This window comes from Bufo bufo, chromosome 2, assembly GCF_905171765.1.
Source record: "Bufo bufo chromosome 2, aBufBuf1.1, whole genome shotgun sequence".
Taxonomy (NCBI): domain Eukaryota; kingdom Metazoa; phylum Chordata; class Amphibia; order Anura; family Bufonidae; genus Bufo; species Bufo bufo.
In genome coordinates this window covers 7290826-7299287 of record NC_053390.1, presented here as the reverse complement: position 1 = coordinate 7299287, position 8462 = coordinate 7290826, and the positions used below count along the sequence as shown (strand labels likewise).

The 8462-nt window shown below is 48.6% G+C and overlaps 1 long non-coding RNA gene across 2 annotated transcripts; it reads left to right on the top strand.

Moving 5' to 3' along the window:
• Positions 1-4706: 4706 nt before the first annotated feature.
• Positions 4707-8322, top strand: LOC120992014. Of its 2 annotated transcripts, none has more exons than XR_005776895.1 (3): positions 4707-4736; positions 7197-7270; positions 8242-8322. It is a non-coding gene; the product is annotated as an uncharacterized LOC120992014 (long non-coding RNA). The 2 variants fall into 2 exon arrangements; XR_005776896.1 differs by lacking the exon at positions 4707-4736 and adding an exon at positions 7011-7025.
• The last annotated feature ends 140 nt before the right edge of the window (positions 8323-8462 follow it).

Below are 8462 nucleotides of genomic sequence, written 5' to 3'. Positions count from 1 at the left end.
CGGTTTTATCTCATAGGGAACGCTGTAAATACAAAACCCATAAAACTATATAAATGTGGTATCACTGTAATCGTACTGACCCGGAGAATGAAGAGAACAGGTCAGTTTTATCTCATAGGGAACAATGTAAAAATAAAACTGATAGAACTATATAAATTTGCTCCTGTTGTGTGGAGATCAGTTCTCATCTCATTATCATCACAGCCAGGATGACAATGACAGGTAACACCTCTGTATAGATAACACAGAATCCACCATACATAATAGGTGTTGTCACAGCTTAACTTCTCCCCCTCCCTGCACAATGGCCTCCTCCCAGTTCTGATACCATGCCCACATTCTCCTGTCTTCTATGCCCATGGCTGCTACAAGTCATAAGTGCTGTAATCAGCAGATCATGCAAAATGGACACCACCCCATACAGAAAACTGAATACAAAATGTACAATCAAAAAAAGGTGTGCCAGTTTTGAATGCACCACAGGTCCCAGCATGCTGATGCCGTTATTATAAGAAATCAGAACTACACCACCCAAGGTATCCACACTGTTAAAAAAGCTCAGAGGAGAGAACTACGACATCTTATAGGATAGTTGAAGATAGAGCTACAACTCCCAGCATGTCCAGACTCTAATTATATGATATCAAAGAGAGAGAACTACAACTCCCAGCATGTCTAGGTTGTTGTATAAAGGAGAACTACAACTCCAGCATGTCCAGGCTGTTACTATACAGTATCAGAGAACTGTTGAAGTTGTTCCCTGTAGATAATCTCTTCTTTCTGCCCCCGGGTGATTCAGGGTCCAGGATCAGAGTCTCCTCCGGTCTAAACCAGTGACCCGTGTATTATACAACATTAGTGTGACGCTTTGCGATCCACAGCGATACTAGGAAATCGCAAATGCGCCATATTTCGCAATCACAGAGACACCAGAGCCTTTACTAAAAATCTTCTCTTTTGACTAAAGGAGTAATTCACAGAGCAGAGGTGCCATTATCACCACCTTGTGACAAACCTTTCCTGCCCAGGCCAAGTTGAGTAGCCATCAATCTAGTTCTCTTATGACAGAACCTCATAAACCTGGTCTTTCTGCAGCCATAGTGTCTCCAATACCAGCAGGGGTCTCACACCTTTAGCCTGGGCAGCGAGCTTCAGAAGAAAAAGACAGATCCTTATCACACAGCTGGTTGGTACAGGAAGGAAGATGACCTGAAAGTCCCCTTCAATCCATAAGCTTCATATTTTTCCCATATTTTCCTAATATTTCATGGGTTATGGAAATGTGAAAGGAACCATCTTTTCAGAGATGGTTTTGGTTCTTCTAACCCACCTTCTAGGAAACCCGCGGGCAAATCAGAGATTCCCGCTCTGAGATATAAAGGTTCTCAGGCACCCTGTATTATCTTCTAGTCGTATTTGTTATCAGATGATGCGTAAAATTGTACTGATTATCAATATCAACTATATTTCTTGATTGGACTTACGGGATATGGAGAAATGGGCAAAGCAAAGATTCTGCCAGATTTTCTCCCTATGGGGCAAAGGACTGCCCCTGTTCCAATTACACAAGGCTGGACCTGAACGTGTCATAACCACTCCCCGCTTCAGAGTGGGCAAAAACAGTGACACACTCAGGCCCTGCGTCCTTCTTCTACCATCTGACGTCGACTGACATCACGACCGCCCGCTGGACACGGGCACACCCCACCATCTTGGATTATTATACAAAGACTTTGCCTTTTACGGGACACTACCACGGTAATTCTGAACTTACAGACATTCTATTCCCTTCCACCTCTTACCTATTTCTATCCAAACCAATCTGTTCAACTGGCCGGTATATTTATCTGTCAGCTTTAATATATATATTTTTGTGTATAGTTTTAGAATAAAAAACTAACGATTTCATCGTTCCAGTTTTGCCCTTGTTACTTGATGACCTGATCTATGCTAAGAACTCTGTCCTCAGAAGACATACTACCAAATTGTTTTATTTTTATAAATTGTTAATGTTCTAGCTAGGTTGCAAATAACCGTTTCGTCCCTTTAGGATTAGCTAGCCGGGGTCTCTTCGCCCCGATTCAATACGAAGAGTGGTGGCAGCAAATTAATTTTATTTCCAGCGTGAAATCAGTAATTACATTTTTACCGATTGTACATACAATCGTGATTGTATCATGTATGGGCCCACCAACCAATCTTAAACGTCTTCGGTGCTCACAGTGGATTCGCCTCCAGAAGTCTCTAGTGGAGACCTGTACGGCAACTGTGGCATAGGACAACGGAATTGGCGGGTGGTTGTCACAATCAGAAGCAGGGAGTCCTGGTTATCAGGCACCGCACACTGCGACGAATGCTCTGCAGTCTGAATCACCGGAAAATGTAATCTGTGAGCATGAAAGTGTCAGATCAGGAGGTGAGAAGATGGGGCCGTGTCCTGGATACTGTCACAGAACTACAACTCCCAGCAGATGCACGCTGTTACATCAGAGAACTACAGCTTCCAGCATAACAGATAAACTTTAAGGAGATATTACAATGAGGAGTTATAAGAAGAAACCACTACAACTCCCAGCATCTCTTCAACTCTGTAGATGAGAAACACTTATCATTCCTCCCCATATAAAGCCCCGCCCACTGCACTGATCACATGATAGTGACATCCTCACAGGTCCTTCACCACTTCTCCTCCCCACTTCTGAGCACCGCCTCCTGCACTGATCACATGACAGTGATATCTCCCCAGGTCCTTCACCACTTATTTTCCTTCCCACTGCTGATCTCCGCCCCGTGCACTGATCACATGACGGTGACGTTACCGCAGGTCCTTCACCACCTCTTCTCCTCTCCTTAGCCCCGCCCCCTGCACTGATCACATGACGGTGACATCTCCCAAGGTCCTTCACCACTTATTTTCCTTCCCACTGCTGATCTCCGCCCACTGCACTGATCACATGACGGTGACGTTACCGCAGGTCCTACACCACCTCTTCTCCTTAGCCCCGCCCCCTGTACTGATCACATGACGGAGACGTCACCCCAGGTCCTTCAGCTCTGGCAGTGCAGCAGATACTGGGCAGGTCCTGGTCGGTAGCAGATACTGGGCAGGTCCTGGTCGGTAGTCACTGCTGAGCCCCGCCCCATGATCACATGACAGTGACGTCACCGCAGGTCCTTCAGCTCTGGCAGTGCAGCAGATACTGGGCAGGTCCTGGTCGGTAGTCAGGGCTCTTGTTCTCTCTGGTATCAGCCATTCCTCCAGCCTGCAGGTAAGATGAGCTGTGAGGAGACAGTGTGGTGGAGAGCTCAGACATGTCACCTCTGGAGATTCTCCTCCATTACACACAAGGAATCCTTCTCCGCTCCTCAGCTTAGTATGATGGGGGAGGAGTAGTGGGGAGAGTGGGGGTTGTCATCATTCGCTGGCCCCTGACTGTCCTGGTGAGGGGCCCCTGCCTCCAGGAGGAGAATGAATGGAGCGGGGTCCGGCCTGAGCTCAGCTCTCTCCAGTCTCTTCTCTAGGAGTTCTGGACACAGCTGAGCACAGCCCAGAGGTGGGACCTGCATCTATCAGACATTTATCTCCTGTGGAGCCACCAGAGATCTCCATGTTGGGGCCCCTGGAATCCATGTGGTGGGGGCTCTGAGAAGCGGGGCCCCTCCAGGCTCAGGAAGTGCGGTTCTGGAGGTGACATCTGGTCTTGTCCCCTGGATGATTTCCTCTCCTCTTCTCATAAAGGCGCCTGCAGTACCAGAAGCCTCCAGCTCCTCCAGTTCTCTCCTCTTCTCCTGAATGAGCCACCAAGGATGGACAGGAAGGAGATCAGCAGAAGAATATTAGACCTCACCTTGGAGATCATCTCCCTGCTGAGCGGAGAGGTAAACTTTTCTAGATTTCTCTCCTCTGTATTGTATTCTGTAACAAGTCAGACATCGGGAGGAGAATCCATCATAGGAAGTGATAGGAAGAGTCCAGGGTCCTGGAGAACGGCCTCCAGACCTTCCAAGTGATGGAGAACCTGAAGATCAGCCCCCAGTATGGTGAGTGATGTGTCATGTGACCAGTGACCAATAGTCATGTTGTAGGAGCCATGAGGAGGTAAGTAGGCACGTTGTACCAGGAGGAGAGGGCCGGAGGAGAGCACATGGCCCCTGAAGGGTTTATTCCCTAAGTGTCTCTCTCCATCCACAGGAGTACACAATAGTGAAGAAGACATCGGGGGACGGTGTGACTCCCATCATCCATCTCCAGGAGTCAGGAGGGCGGAGCAGGACCCCTCCCCCCATCACAGAGCCTCCCCCTCACCCCCTGATACATGAGCAGAAGATCCTAGAACTCACCCACAAGATGATGGAGCTGCTGACTGGAGAGGTGAGACTGCTGGGAATGCTGGGAAATTCTCCAGTAACAGCACTGGAGGGTCTGGGTGATGACGGTGTCATTGTGTTGTCAGGTTCCTATAAGGTGTCAGGACGTCACTGTCTATTTCTCCATGGAGGAGTGGGAGTATATAGAAGGACACAAGGACCTGTACAAGGAGGCCATGATGGAGGAGCACCAGCCTCTTATATCACAGGGTAAGAGCCGTCATGTGCAGTGTATACACGTGTGTGCAGTGATATGTAATGGAGGAGCACCAGCCTCTGATATCACAGGGTAAGACCCGTCATGTGCAGTGTATACACGTGTGTGCAGTGACATGTAATGGAGGAGCACCAGCCTCTTATATCACAAGGTAAGAGCCGTCATGTGCAGTGTATACACGTGTGTGCAGTGACATGTAATGGAGGAGCACCAGCCTCTTATATCACAGGGTAAGAGCCGTCATGTGCAGTGTATACACGTGTGTGCAGTGACATGTAATGGAGGAGCACCAGCCTCTTATATCACAAGGTAAGAGCCGTCATGTGCAGTGTATACACGTGTGTGCAGTGACATGTAATGGAGGAGCACCAGCCTCTTATATCACAGGGTAAGACCCGTCATGTGCAGTGTATACACGTGTGTGCAGTGACATGTAATGGAGGAGCACCAGCCTCTTATATCACAGGGTAAGAGCCGTCATGTGCAGTGTGTACACGTGTGTGCAGTGACATGGAATGGAGGAGCACCAGCCTCTTATATCACAGGGTAAGAGCCGTCATGTGCAGTGTGTACACGTGTGTGCAGTGACATGGAATGGAGGAGCACCAGCCTCTTATATCACAAGGTAATACCGTCATGTGCAGTGTATACACGTGTGTGCAGTGACATGTAATGGAGGAGCACCAGCCTCTTATATCACAAGGTAAGAGCTGTCATGTGCAGTGTATACTCGTGTGTGCAGTGACATGTAATGGAGGAGCACTAGCCTCTTATATCACAAGGTAAGAGCCGTCATGTGCAGTGTATACACGTGTGTGCAGTGACATGTAATGGAGGAGCACCAGCCTCTTATATCACAAGGTAAGAGCCGTCATGTGCAGTGTATACACGTGTGTGCAGTGACATGTAATGGAGGAGCACAGCCTCTTATATCACAAGGTAAGACCCGTCATGTGCAGTGTATACACGTGTGTGCAGTGACATGTAATGGAGGAGCACCAGCCTCTTATATCACAAGGTAAGAGCCGTCATGTGCAGTGTATACACGTGTGTGCAGTGACATGTAATGGAGTAGCACCAGCCTCTTATATCACAAGGTAAGACCCGTCATGTGCGGTGTATACACGTGTGTGCAGTGACATGTAATGGAGGAGCACCAGCCTCTTATATCACAGGGTAAGAGCCGTCATGTGCGGTGTATACACGTGTGTGCAGTGACATGTAATGGAGGAGCACCAGCCTCTTATATCACAAGGTAAGAGCCGTCATGTGCAGTGTATACACGTGTGTGCAGTGACATGTAATGGAGGAGCACCAGCCTCTTATATCACAAGATAAGAGCCGTCATGTGCAGTGTATACACGTGTGTGCAGTGACATGTAATGGAGGAGCACCAGCCTCTTATATCACAAGGTAAGAGCAGTCAGGTGCAGTGTGTACACGTGTGTGCAGTGACATGTAATGGAGGAACACCAGCCTCTTATATCACAAGGTAAGAGCCGTCATGTGCAGTGTATACACATGTGTGCAGTGACATGTAATGGAGGAGCACCAGGCTCTTATATCACAGGGTAAGACCCGTCATGTGCAGTGTATACACGTGTGTGCAGTGATATGTAATGGAGGAGTACCAGCCTCTTATATCACAAGGTAAGAGCCGTCATGTGCAGTGTATACACGTGTGTGCAGTGACATGTAATGGAGGAGCACCAGCTTCTTATATCACAAGGTAAGAGCCGTCATGTGCAGTGTATACACGTGTGTGCAGTGACATGTATTGGAGGACCACCAGCCTCTTATATTACAAGGTAAGAGCCGTCATGTGCAGTGTATACACATGTGTGCAGTGACATGTAATGGAGGAGCACCAGCCTCTTATATCACAAGGTAAGACCCGTCATGTGCAGTGTATACACGTGTGTGCAGTGACATGTAATGGAAGAGCACCAGCCTCCTATATCACAAGGTAAGAGCCGTCATGTGCAGTGTATACACGTGTGTGCAGTGACATGTAATGGAGTAGCACCAGCCTCTTATATCACAAGGTAAGACCCGTCATGTGCGGTGTATACACGTGTGTGCAGTGACATGTAATGGAGGAGCACCAGCCTCTTATATCACAGGGTAAGACCCGTCATGTGCAGTGTATACACGTGTGTGCAGTGACATGTAATGGAGGAGCACTAGCCTCTTATATCACAAGGTAAGAGCCGTCATGTGCAGTGTATACACGTTTGTGCAGTGACATGTAATGGAGGAGCACCAGCCTCTTATATCACAAGTTAAGAGCCGTCATGTGCAGTGTATACACGTGTGTGCAGTGACATGTAATGGAGGAGCACCAGCCTCTTATATCACAGGGTAAGAGCCGTCATGTGCAGTGTATACACGTGTGTGCAGTGACATGTAATGGAGGAGCACCAGCCTCTTATATCACAAGGTAAGAGCCGTCATGTGCAGTGTATACACGTGTGTGCAGTGACATGTAATGGAGGAGCACCAGCCTCTTACATCACAAGGTAAGAGCCGTCATGTGCAGTGTATACACGTGTGTGCAGTGACATGTAATGGAGGCCATGTGTTCAGTCACTGTCTGCTTGTGTCTCCACAGATGGATCCAGGAGGAGAAATCCCCCAGAGAGATGTCCCCGTCCTCTGAATTCCCAGGACTGTCCAGAGGAGAAGGTCCCAGAGGACCCTCAGGTAGATGGTGGTAAAGGAATCTGTCGGCACTTACCTCTCACCAGTCCAGCTGCTGTGGGAGTCGTGCTCTTCTCAGCTGAATCAGATGCTGTTGGTCCCATCTCGATCGGTGGCCGCAATGTGGAGAAATCAGCGTTTTTCTAATATGCAGATTGGCCCCTTGGTGCAATGAGAGCGGTGCCATTGCCCACTCGCTTGTAGTCCATGCCCCCCCACTATGACAGGGCCAGGCAGTGAAGATGTGATCCCGTCTGTCCCGAAGTCTTGCACCTGCGCGTTTGACTGAGCAGTCGTCACATGAATTCTGTATCTGCGACCTTCTTCACTGTACTGCAGCCGGAACCGCACAGGCGCGAGACTTCAGGACAGGCGCGAGACTTCAGGACAGGCGCGAGACTTCAGGACAGGCGCGGTTACGTCTTCACTGCATGTTCCTGTCAAAGTTTTGGGGTGCAGACTAGAAGCGAGTGAGAGGAGCACTTCGGTGCAATCACACCACCCTTGTTGCACCAAGGTGCTAATGAGCATATTATAAAAACCTTGATTTCTCCTCATCGGGATGGGACCAACAGCATCTGATTGGGCTGAGAAGGTCACGTCTCCCACATCAGCTGGATTCCCTGAGACGTGTGAGGTGACGTCTCCCCAGGATCTGACCGCACAGTGACTGTATCCAAGTCCATCTTACTTCATGTCTCTTATCGTTTAGGATGAAAATCTGATTGATATCAAGATTATCGTTAAAGATGAACCTGAAGAGGAGACGGATGTAATGGACGATCTGCAATGTGAGGAGGGGGAGACCTTCACTGGTCATCTGGATACTACTCCCATCATCTCATCATCACACGTAATAATCTGTCACTGTGTTTCCTACAGATGGACTCATAGAAGGAAATCCACCAGAGAGATGTCCCCGTCCTCTGTTATCCCAGGACTGTCCAGAGGAGAAGCTCCCAGAGAACCCTCAGGTAGATGGAGCTGAGCCCTATACACATCTATATAGGGGGGTCCTGCAGTCATAGAGGGGTCATAGATGGTGGGGGTCTCTTCTGTGGATCTGTTAGATTTCCCACCTGTCTGCTGTATTGTCCTGAATTGTTACAGATGACAAATCAGGGGGAAGATCTGACTGATATTAAAGTGGAGGATGAAGAAGAGCGGATGATGGGCG